Source organism: Athene noctua, chromosome 12 (genome assembly GCF_965140245.1).
Source record: "Athene noctua chromosome 12, bAthNoc1.hap1.1, whole genome shotgun sequence".
Classification (NCBI taxonomy): Eukaryota; Metazoa; Chordata; class Aves; order Strigiformes; family Strigidae; genus Athene; species Athene noctua.
The window spans coordinates 15,568,805-15,582,104 of NC_134048.1; positions in this window are offsets into that span (position 1 = coordinate 15,568,805).

Consider the following 13,300-nt stretch of genomic DNA (forward strand, 5'->3'; position numbering starts at 1 on the left):
TTCATTCATCCATCCACCTGGTATTGCTTGAATTCAGGGTCACTCATGGGATGTTTCATTGGCAGAATGGCTGGGGCAGTAACCTCTGGCAAGGTAGATGATGATGATCTCCTGGGAACAGCAACATCTTCTATCAGCACAGCTGTGTAAACTTTGACTAGCTGGATTTAGCTAGTCAAAAATAGACTTTAAACTCAATCCCAGGCCCCTTGAGCTCAAGTTGAGTGAAGTCTCCTCTATATTACACAGCCCTTCAGCTGCTGGGAGAGCTCCAGCAGTTAAAAACTACCAAACATGCAACAAGGGAGGAGGGGTATCAGACCTTGTAAAGCTTCCAGTCTCAGTGCTCCCTTCTCCAAACAGAACTAACACCCCTCTCAGAGCAATCTGAGTAAAAAGCATTAAAACCATTGCAGTGCTTTATGACAGCTAACAAGATCAAGAAATGATGAGTAAAGTTGATAAATACAGATGCCCACACACAGATCAAAGACAAAGCAGAACTCTCAAATGGCATAAACAAGTGATGTTATTAAATTCTCCCTCAGCCTCTCCAGCAGTGGCTCATTTAAGACCTCTGGATAAGTAAACTACTCTTTACAGTAGGCAAGTTTATAAAATAATGAACATGTCAATTGAATGCCAGCTTTTTCCCTCATATACAATAACGTCTTTGCAGTTGTTGGTCAATGTGCTGTGATGTGCAATTCAAACAGTAGAGCCAAGAAAGAGAGATGTTTCATGGAGGTACTACTAGCTACACTACAGGTACATTCACACACAGACACATATCCAGACCTGGGACTGGATGGGCAAATAAATACTTTTTCAAGAACATTTTCCAAATAAAATGATGAGGAAAACTCAGAACAAAGAAAACACAGGGAAATTAAACTGTATGGGCAGGTTTTCCCAGCTGTCAGCTAACTTCTCACCAGTTAAAGGAGGAACTGGATGAAAAGAAAGGAAAATAAAATAATTTAGGAAATATCCCAAGTGTGAAGTTTAAGAGGTATATTCAGAGGGAGGGTTATAAACCCCTTGTGAGACAGGACGATTAGTTCTGTAGCTTGCCAATCAAGACAGAGTGAACATCAGAAAGAAAATTAGCCAGGTAGAGTGAAAATTGTTGCTGTGATCATTATCAGGAGAGGAGGAGTAACTAGAACCTGTGTCTCCTCTGTGTTGTGCATACAGCTCAGTCAGTCTTGATGGAGTCACCGGGAAGATGTCCGTTCTTTTCAAGGGATGCTGAATCAGACTAATAGTGATAAAAAACCATGCAGAGACTGGAAGGAACATGAACCACACCAAGTAAAACTCATCTCAAGCACATGCAGGGACAGCTGAAATTCCAGAGCCTTTTGCTGGAAAATGTCTACTGAAGGAGGAGGGGGCATTTAGTGGGAACTGCCTTTTTCACGGCAGTATTCACCCATTATTATGCCAAGGATGATTTCCTTTTATTCAGAAAATGAAAAAGGATCTAAGAAAAATGTTGATGAAAAGAAAAAAAACATGTAATTGAAATATTTTCCACTGGAAATAAAGGAACTGAGCCATCTGCCTGATGGCAGTCAGTGTGTTCACTCATCCTGCTCGAACTAGCCCTCCACATCCCACCTGATGCCTCTTCCCCTCTACTGGAGACTGGCCTCCCGGAGCTGCAGTGCAACTCAACCCCCTGCCTGAGATCATAGGGAGAACAACCCAGTCTTTCCAGTCTGCCCCAGCTCCCCAGGTATTTTGGCACAATTTCACTGACACAGGCCTTTTCACTTGTAGAAGAACTGAGAACTGGAAAAACTTGAGATATTTGAGGTCAGAACCAAGCATGTCAGCAAAGCTGAGCTGAAAGGAATCTTGCACAATGTCTGTGTACTCCGTGCCAGGAAGCAGTTACTCGTAATACCCCTCCAGTTCATTAGCATCAAATAGACTTACAAGAAAAAAAGGGGGAAAAAAAAAAAGAAAGAAGCTGGCTGTCCTTATTTCTATAGATCAATTGGCTTCTGTACATACAGATCCCCTCTGCTCCCTGTAATCGTGCATCCCCTGCACCTAAATGCCATTGCCTCTGGCAAGGGTGTCTCTTTCGCAGGAGGGATTACACTGCCTAATTGCCGTGAGCTATGGAAACCTCGCATTCTGCTGGGTCTGCAGACTCCTTTAACATTCATCCCATCAGCCTCTCAAGTGCAGCTGGTGTGTTTCTCAAGAGCCAGACTGGGCTGATCCCATTCTCTGGAAAAGGACACACATTGTTGCTCAGCAATGGGTGTGCTGGGAAGAAATTCTAGCTGTGGCAAGATTTCAGCAGGCAGTTGCAGTCTGCAGTAAAACTGACTTCAGTTGGCTATAGCCAAGCCTTATGTGGGTTCCTGGTGGCTGTTCAGTCATGGTCCCCAGTGCTGACTGCACCTAGGCACTTGCCCATTTTCACAGGACATTCAGCTCTTTCTTTGCCTTGAGGTCTGTCAGTGGGCATTACAGCCATAGTCAATATGTGCCCTTTTCTTTCTGATTCAAAAAACTGTACTGAGTCTCAAGTGAGACCGTCCTGTACAGCAGATTGGTTGTATTCAGCTCTGTGCACATGCAGATGCTGAAACGGTAAAAAGTTCTGGCCAGGAAATCAAGAAATCCTGTTATGGGAAATGTTGGCTGGTGTGATACACTGGAAAACAGCCATCTATGTTTTGTCAGGCTGGCATACAGTCATACACTACCTTGTTGTAACCACTCACTATACAAAATGCAGACAGGGACATAGTAAAAAGCAGCATTTGCAAAATTTTTGTCAAACACTCTAAAGTGCTGACTCACTTTCCCATATAAGAACTTACTATCTCTTCTAGCAGTTCTCAGATTTTTTCTCTACTCACTCTACACACTGAGTGAGAAATAGCAAAAATCATGTGCTTAAAGTCTCTGGCCAGATTTTTAGCCAATGTAAGGCACTCTAGCTACCAGCCACATGTATGCAGAATGCTGCCCGGTCAAGGACTCCACTGACTCCAAGCAAGGTTTTCACCCAGCAATACATGTAACATTTTAAAAGAGGTTTTGATTGTTATAATTTTCATATTCTTACTGAACATAAATGGTATTTTCAAATTCCACCAAGCTCAAAAAGCATGTCAACCACCTTGTTTTGCTCATACACATTTATGGAAACCCTATAAATAATAAGTTCCTTCTTGCAGCTTCAGACAATGTAGAAACCCATCCCAGCTATTTCCTACCCAGTTACTCATTCAGACCCTTTTGTACATTGAACTGACTCTCACAACACCACTCAGCATGTAAAGTTAATTGGATAAGCAGTTATGAGAGGTACAAGTTGGGTTTAATGAAAACTACATCATGTACAAATCTAGGGAAATCAAGCTTTTCACAGCTTTTGAAAAGCTGTATGGATAGGGAAATTTTGGTTATTGTTTGAGTCCAAGCCTGACAAGAAAAAGGGAAAGGAATAGACTGTTGTTTAGTTAAACTCTGCACTGCAGCCTGTGTCTGGGTTGCCTGAGCAAAAGAGGGTAACCAAAGCGTCCTTGTACTGCCCAAAGCTGTGAATTCTCTCCAGCACCAGATGGGACTTAATTCAGTCCATGGAGTGGTGAGAAGATTCCAACACTGTTCTTTGCAGGAAAAATGAAACCCTTTCAACTGGCTAGTCACAGCCTCCGGGCACTTATGAATTTGTTTTCTTTATTACTTTGCTGTGAGTGAGCAGAATTTTCCTTCATCAAGTCACTTGCATTTTTTACATGACACACATTAAAGCCAAGCTGACCAATACACAAAACCCCTGGGAGCTCTCTGGGCCAGTTGCAGACACAACGGTGATATGAAGAGTGTTGCAGCAGCTCAGTTATTCCTTCCTGACACTTCAGACCTAGGGCACCCGTCTGTGCTTGGAGTCAAGCAGTTTTTCCCTAAGCCTTCATACCAAGATCAGAGTTTTAGGAAATGAAACCAAGTATAATAATAATTCTATTCATTAAGGCTAAGTCTTGTAATGGTACTTAGTCATGAAAAGATGCAGCCAGTGGGATTTTCAAATTGCCTAAGTAGATTACACATCTAATTCCTATTGACAGCCAATGGGAATTAGGTCCCAAACTCCCTTAGGCACTTTTATAAATCCTATTAGGTGTCTGTCTGCATCTTTGTGGGCTTAAATACCTTTGTAAACCTGGACAAGGGTGTGCTCCCATGCTCCTTAGGTTGCTTTTCAGGGCGTTGGTAATAGAACAAACTCAGACCTTCTAGCTTATCTTGCAGATCTCAAGATTTGGAGTATGAACTACAAATCAGGTGATTCTTTGCTACTTTTGGAACCTCTGACATTAGGGCAGTAGACCTGCTGAGGTGTGTTCAGAGGTTGCTCACTAGTGTTGACTCATTGGTGCTAGAGCAACTCTTTCATAACCAGCTGCCCATCCCCTCAGCACTGTTAGAACAGCTCAGGTTGCCCAGAGCAGAGCCAGAAAGCTCAAACTTTGTGGCATTGAACCTAAACACTTAGAAGTGCTTCTTCTTTATTTTATGCTGCCATAAACATAGATATAGGAGGTTACAACGAAGTCAAAGTTGACTTGAATTTTGCTGTGGTCACAGCTGGTTTGTGTGCTTCTGGCTGAAGGGCACGTGGAATATGTGCAAAGTATTAATCGGACTAAGCTGATTCCCTGGAAGCACAATGGTGTAACTTTTAAAAGACCACAGCCACGTTTTTTCCAAGTCTTTGAGAATGCATCCTTTACTGAAATGGCTTTGTCACAATGTGAAACTAAGCAGGCCGAAGTGAAAGCAAACATCCCCCTCTGAAAGGCTCCAGTGTGATCACAACAATATCAGTTGAACCCTACTCTAAGCTACAGTAGTGCTGGTGACTATTTAGAAAATAATTAACTGAACTTTACATGACATTCAGATGTTTCTTGGCTCAAATACCAGTCTATTCCTCTGCTGAATTCTAGGGATTCTGCAAACAATGAAAAATATCTGTATAATGGTAGACTTGCATACTATGTTCTGGTTGTGCTGGGTCACTGTATCTGTGAAGGCAAACGCCGAAAAGAATGTTAGATAGAAAAATACTAGATAGATTTTGAGTGTGATGCAGATTTGTCATAAATATCAAGCAAATATGGAGTATTTTTATGAAGGGTTTGAAGGCAGTTTTTAAAAGAATGTGGAATTTTTATTTTGTTGAGATAAAATTGCTAATGTCAAACTAGAAATGTTAAACAGCTTTTGTCTCTGATTATATCAAGAAGTGAAGAGTAGGTTTGAGAGTGGATTTAAGCTTGCTAGGCCATGTGCCCTTCTGCATTTCCACTTGCATTGCTGGCTGTGGGTTGAGATTAAAGTACTCACAGAATGTTTCAGAACAGTCAAATTCTGGACATCTACTGCTGAAACAAGAGTAAAATCCGGTACCCTGTTTATATCCACTCACATCATATGAATAAAACTGTGCTAAACAGTTTTCTCAAGCTCTCAGCTCTGAGGCTGGGATGGTGTAGACTTGGTGGTTGATTCTTGAGCCTCTATTGCTGTTGCTTGACTTGATAGTGCCTGATAACGCTTGTCTTGAGAGTGGGCTCAAGCTTATGTCAGGGTGACAGTGTAAACAGATGTGTGACATTTTTCCCTGAAGATCTGAGTAAGGAGAAGCTTGTTGCTTGGCAGCCCAGAGAATGTTCCAAGACCAAATTGCCAGCTTGTAAAGAGAAAGAGAAAGGCAGACAGATTATGAAAAAAAGCTTGTTGAAACAATGGGAGTAAAAAAGAAAGAAAGAAAAAAAAAAAAAAGTACAGCTTAGTCCCCAGGACATTTTTCTTTTTATTGGTGGGTGGAAGGGCAGATGTCTCTGTGCATGTCTGCATATGTGTGTGTACACAGTGCTGGAACTGGAATTTCAGGTATTTGAGGGAAACTGCATTCTGAATCGTCATGAAAAACTGGATATTCCTTTTATTCTAGAGAATAACATCTTCAAAACATGACAGATCTATGAAAACAGCCAGACACAGCAGAGAACTAGATGGCTGGCAAAAGAAGCAAAGTTGAAAATTGGCCATAGCAATTAAGTGGACTTACGAAACACTTGCACCTAATATCCATGTTCTTAAAAGCATCTGTTGCCAGCCACTGTTGCCTGTTTTTTGCAAACAACAGTTGCAGTGTTTCAGTTTCACAAAGATGGTTTTGTTATGAAACAAATAAGTATGCAGGTGCATCCTAAAACAAATGGCTTAGATGCCATTAGTGAGGCTGGCTTTCATTTATGAAGCAGAAAATAAAAATGACCCAAAATAGATCTTTCACTAAGAAGGATTTATTCATGATCATAACTGTGGCAATGCTGAAATCAAGAAGATGGCAAATAAAAAGTACACAGATTGTGCAAAGGATAATGTAATCTCAGAAGAAGAGAGATGGCACCTAGTAATTATTGGTATGGAAAGATAAACTCTGAGCAGCAGCTGCACACTAGACACTTCCTCACTTAAAATGGAAGACTGTCTTAATGACTTATAGCTTGCAAGCTTCTTACTTAATGGAGCCTTGCCTGGGACTCTCTGGGCTAAACCATTTAACACAATCCTTTTAGCATTAAATAGCTCCTACTGCCAGTATCATAAAAATATCTCCAAACACAAAAGCATCCTTCATATGTACTAAATACAATATGCAATTGAAAAAGCTGTGATGTCGGATGTCTCCTCAAAGGGATTTGAGAAGTTCTTTTGAATAGCTTGCACAGGATGTGTTTGTGCTCCAGAACAGCTCAGAATGGCTCAGCACTTCTAACCAGCTAGTTGAGGAGCCAAGCAGCTTTGCAGGGAAGTACACATCACTTATAGCAGGTACTCAGTGGCAAAGAGCTAAATAGTTTTTGAAAGATCTGATTACTCGAACGGTTCCCTTTTATTGGCCATGTGCTTTCTCCATGGATGGATTTGTTGGATGTGCAACAATAATTGAATTTCATCCCATGGGTGAAGTCCATTTGGCAACTTAAGTGCAGTCACTTGTCAGGATGGATTTTTCCACAAATTTACTTTTTTTAAGTTTGCATGTCTTTTGTCAATACCTCAGCTCTCTAAGGGACAGCATGTCAACTTCCTACACTCTTACATTTGACTGGTACTGAAAATCCGTCTGCTATGGTTCTCTGAAGTCTGTTTGATGGGGAAGGCTTTTTGACAACTCCTGCCTCTCCAGAGCTCTTACCTCTTTGTTTTTGTCGTGGTTTTGTTGGGGTTTTTTTCCGCTTCTTCCCAATAACAGAGCCTTTTATTCAGGGTAGCAGTATTTATACTCTCTTTTTCTGTTCCTGTTTCCAAAACAGCAAGAAGTTCCCAAACTGATGAACTCTAATGAACAAGCACCTCAAAGCCTAATGGCTGCTAATATCTCCTCTCTCAGCTCAGCCTTCAGCTTTCATCCAAAGGTAAGCATTAAGTTCATGACAGGGGGAGACAGTAAATAAAAGCCACACTAATGGGAAAAAGAAATGAATTGAAACTATTGAAAATTAAGAAAGCGGTAGAACTGGTACAAAATTAACTGGCCACTGCCTTATGGTCTTGTGCAACATACTTGTTTTACTGGGTGGCACTGCATGCAAGGCAAAATTTTAGATCTGTCTGGCAATTATTCCAGAAGGATACAGGCAGTTGGAAATGAGCATCATTTTGTTCCCAAAGCTGTCCTCAATATCAGAGGAAGAGTAGATGGTAGCTCTCAATTTCTTTGTCAGGATCTAAGAAATGGAAGTCTCAGACACAGTAAATTCATTACTGAATGAACTGTCAAGAACCTCACAGAAGAACTTTGTAACTGGAGATGATCAATCTATTTAATTCACTGTCTTTCACCTGATGGTGGCCAGCACCAAATAATCCTGAGGAAGAAGCTGTAGTAAATAGCTGTGGATAAGTTTACTCAATGCTGCAAGAAAATGTCCGCTTAAATCCCAATGGATCAAATCTCGTTTTTGTAGACAGCACAAGAAATACATGCTGTTAATTTATAGTATTTTTTTTCCATCTGACATTCCTCTCAACTTGACAATAAACCTCATCAGTTTCACCTTTGAGACTGATTTTGCTCTTTCAACTCTCCTTTAAATTCATTAAAACCTCATAGCTTTTGTACTGGTCATGGTGCTTGCAGTTCGCTTTTGTAAAATCTTAATAGTCAACCAGCAGCTTTTAAAGACTTATTTTTGTAAAACAACATGAACCAAAACAATGGAGGATGCATGAAAGTAAAAGTTGCTAAAGCACCATTTCCTCCCCCTAACAGAATTTACTCAGGTAGGAACCCTTAATTACAAGACTTGCATTTGCACTGTTTTCCCGTTGATATAAATTATTATGTGAACTGATAGAAAAGAAACTCATTAAACAGATTTTTTTTTTAATGTAAAAAAATCAGCAGCACTTTCTTACATTCTTTGAAACACGATCTAATTAAAATTTGTGGTGTGAAAAAAAAAAAAAAAAAAGCAGCATTTTAAAGCATTGTCTCCCACTTTGAGATAGAAAGCCAGTTTCACTGACTAAAACTGGCTGGACAATGCCAGTCTGGACAGTCCCAGCTTGCCAGACGGTGAAAATGTCTCCATCTACTGTGTTTTAATCCAAGTCCAGCTAGACATTCTAAAAAAGGAATTTGAAGACCATCTTCCTGATGCCCTGACCTAGTGGAAGATGTCCCTGCCCATGGCAGGGAGGTTGGAACCAGATGATCTCTAAGGTCCCTTCCAACCCAAATGCTTCTATGATTCTATGATCTTGTGAAGTGTTGCCATGGTAGTTTTAATTTTCAGCCAAATAAAAATGAGACTAATTTTTGGCTGTTCAAACACTGCTTTCCTATCTCCCTATTTTTTGTTTGTTAGCATGCATCCATGAAAATATCTATGAGACCTTAAGAGACAAAGTTGCTGTGATTTCATTGGCCATGTTTTACCGGTTTACCGAACAGCAGTTGCCCTGGACCACAGCTTGAAGATGATTTTGATTTGCCATTTCTTTTACCTGTTTAGGGGTCTATTTAGTAGTGTCAAGAGGGAAGCATGACTACAACTCTGAGCTCTCATTGTTCACAGCTGATGGAAAGCTATTAGTTGGGGCTTTACCTGATGGAGCATGTAAGACATTTATGGTGTTACTTAATATATAGGAGAATAGCCAGACCAAAGAGAAACAAGGTCTTCGGTGAGCAATAAAGAAGATCTGTCTTCCTATAGTTTTGTGTTTCGTGGTTGGATTCTCCTGTAAGAACAAAGTCCCTCAGAAACAGGAATGCTGGTAATAGTGCTCTCCAAGGGGATTCCTAGCTATCCAACAGAACTCCTACTACAGCCTTTCTACTCCTACTACATGCTTACAGGGGCATTCATAGGGCATCTCTCTCCATACAGCTGTGCATTTTCACAAAACATAACTTCATATCCTTAAGCCTGCCACTCCTGTATCTAATTTGTTTGAAATTGGCCGAATTGCAAGGGGACTGAGAGACACAAATACAGAGACAGCAAGATCTCATAGGCTTTGTATCCTTAGGAAATCAGGCAAACAAGATCTTTCTGGCTTGGGATCTGGCACAAAGCTGAGTGACTTGGACTACAGTCAAACTGACAACGTAACAAATGGGAACACTTACGGGCTGCAACCATACCCAAGAATTCTGACCTCACTAGTCTGGCATGTGCTTCTGGTTCAGCCCTGTTCTGCTACCAGTTTTCTAACTGGCCACTGTCACAGGAATTTTGGAACTTGAAACCCAGACTGCTAACCAAGACAAACCTGTCAAAGGGCTGACTGTTACAAAAAGCAGACAATGGCCTGTCCTTTTCTCCTCCTCCTGTATAGTTTAAATGTGAGAGAGAGATGGATTGTTGTCAGTGGACAAAAGAATTTACTGGAACAGCTGCATAATAACAAATACCAGCAACAATCCAGGCTCTAGATTATTAGAATATACTGGAGCTAAAACAAAAGACTGAGGAATCTGGAGATGAGTTTCTGTGAGAACAATAAAGATACATGATTCATCTGAGAGAAGAGAATTCTAGTCTGAGGATCAGTTCTCAAATATAAACTCCTAAATTTCCCTTGGAAAGTACCACAGGCACTTAAAGGAGGTGTCTAAGGGCATGACAGAGATAGCTGTGACATCAGAACATAATTCAGAGGTGTTTTTCCCACATTTTGCACTTCTAACAGTGGGAACATTTTAAAAACTATGGCTCCAAAATCTCCTCAAGAGAAGTGTCAGATAATGCCACATCATCAGCCTGAAGGAAAGCTCAGAACATCTAATATCATCCATTAGTTGGCAATCCCCAAACCCCACATTTTCATCCTAATTTGGAGCCAGGCACACATTGCCAATTGCTAATGTGGGAGAAAATGAGAAACCAAAAAAACCCCAAGTAGCTCTGTAAAAAGTAGAACTAATGAAGACTGCTTCCCTGGGGACATTTGTCTCACAGTTGATTGGTTTGATAATTAAATAGTAATATTTTGGCAGCAGGAATTCACCCCTTTCTAGACTTCAGGGAATCCACAACAAAGAGCGACATTGTGAATGCCCTAGGCACAGGAAAAGCCAGAATTTACTGCTTACTGGACAATGGAGAACCCCGAGAAGAGAACCTTGACCTTAAATGCTTTCCATTAAGGGCTGAGCTCAGCTTGCACTACTTTTTCAGGAGCAGTAACAATAAGGTCTCTCCTATTCTGTCATTTATTTTCAGGAAACTTCTAAGAATTTTGCATAAATTTGTAATTCACTTTGAGAACTAACCACCTCTGCCTCATCTAAGTGAAATGGTTCAACTGTTTCAAAAGATTGTGAGGAGACGGAGTGAAATCCCCAGTATGGCCACAGTATGGAATCAACCTTCATTTCTTCAGGCTAGAAAATAAAGCAGCACTAGGGCTGAATGCAGACTGATGTTAACATTCAATACAGCCTCCCTGCGGCAACTTCCTGCAAAAAACTGCTGGTGTTCTCTTGGCAGAAGCAGCTGCCTGAGCGGCAGAGTTGTCCTCCCAGCTTCTGAGATAAGTCACCACCTCTGCCCGGCACTCCCAGTGTTCCACAAGCATAACACGGGCAGTTGTAGTCTTGGCTCTAAAGCTTAAAACAGGATCATTTTTACTTCTTAAAACAATGAAGACGTTTACTACCTACATTCCTTTCTAGTGAATCAGACAGGTCCTGGATATGCAAATGCTGTTAGTAAATGGGTGTAACACCTCAGTATAGGGAGAGAGAGGGCAGCGTTAGGAGGTAAAGTTGGAACTGGGTACATCACTGACAGAGCCTCCTCCGCACTCTCCCCCCAGCTTCCACGGGAGGTATTCACTGCCAGTATACCCTGTTACTGCCTGCACCCCAAGACTCTCTCCTTCTGATAACAATGTGATATGGGCTTAGGTGGTGAGTGGGGGAAAATCTACAGGCAGTTTTACAACTATAGAAGTGGTTGGAGGATTTTGCCATTTTTACCAGAGGCAGAAACATTCGGTGGCAGAGCAGGAAGACAGTTTTTGAAACAGCCCACCTAGCAACCTTCTGTTTGTAACATGATACATTTGTGTGTATGGCGTGTGTTACAGAAAGACACATTTGGATTTGGAGAAGCTGCAATTGTTCAGAGAAGCCTGGGACGCTAACCAGCCTACAGACAGAGAACATTATTTCGGTGCTACTTCTGCCCTACTGACTAATTCTTAGAACAAATAGACTTTACAAAATTCAGACTTCAGCTGTGTAAGTGGGTAAAAAGCAGAGCTTTATGAAATCATGAAAACAATTACTGCTTTAAATTAAAAGTTTGTCTCAGTCTGCTGACACCCTCCCCTGCCACAATGTGATCCCTGCCACAATGTGATTTGCCTTGACATTCCTCTTTTTTTCCTACATTTTAATTGTAAATTAATCACTGACTTGGACATCTCTCTGCTGTGCATTAATATGGTTGATATTAACAACAATATTGCTCTCCAGGCGTTTGAAATGTGCACGAAGTTTTGTGCACCAAATGGCCCATATTAACTTCTGGAATAGCCAGGTGCAAACTCTATTGCAGTGTTCAAATTAGTTCAATTTCTCTAACTGCTTCTCCTGTAATTGATGGCTCAAATTATAATAAAGTACAGTTCCTCTACATGATATATGTTACAACTACTACCTGTTATGCTGAATATTGCATTGCTTTGAAACTGCATTACCCTCTACCTACACTGATCAGATCTTTCTTTTAAAGGATCTACTTATGAACCAGAAAGTGTCTTCACATCATTCAGAAATTATACATATGCTCATGCACTTTATCAGCAGCTGACAGAATGGGGATGGCAAAATTACTGTCAGTCACGTTGCATTCAATCTCACATAAAGACCTGCTTTTTACTATACCTTAAAATTGACAATAAATGCCAGTCGTCTCTCCTTGCCCCATTACTGCATCCAGACATAGCTAGTAATGCTTAAAAGATACGCACCTTCATCTTAACTGCTTTTAAATTCCAGCTTCATTCTTTTTTCTGCATATACTCTTATTCTCCTATGCCTGCATCTGAAACACTCTCTCTTTACTATTCTCTTTTTCTGGTGTATGATTACAATGGGTCATAATTTTCTTCACATGGAAACAAAGATTTGTAAAATCCAAACAAACAAATCAACCAAATCCTGATGGCTTACTGACCCCTAACTGCTTCAGTCCAAAGGTCATCCCTGATGGGAAAATAAGGAGGCATGGGTGGATTTGACTTTGGGCGTATCTGCACCTTCAGGTGTGGCTAGAGTCTGGACCCTGGAAACTGCCTCTTGCAGCACATCGTGAGTTGGCAGGTCTGTTCCAGCACTCGGAACTCTGGGAACTGCTTGCAGCTGCTCAAGGAAACCACCACTAACAAGAACATCAGTTTCATTGCACCACAACAGAATCTGAGGAACTTGCAGTTCACCAGAAATGTGTTTAGAAATTTGATTTTGATCCAATATGGACTGAAGCCAAATTTTAAAACAACGTCTAGAAAATTAGAAAAGTCGTGTTTCTGCAAACTCCAATTATAATACTTTATTTCTTCTTTAAACGGAGATTAAAATGTCTTCCATGCCTGAAGACCAATATCCTCAGTTTATTCACAGAAAAAAAAGTGAAGGGCAGATACTGAAGAGCAAGAGTCTGCATCCAGCTTGCTTTGCCAGTTGTTACAATTTGAAATTAAGTATCTCCCTCCTCCCAGTCCATGA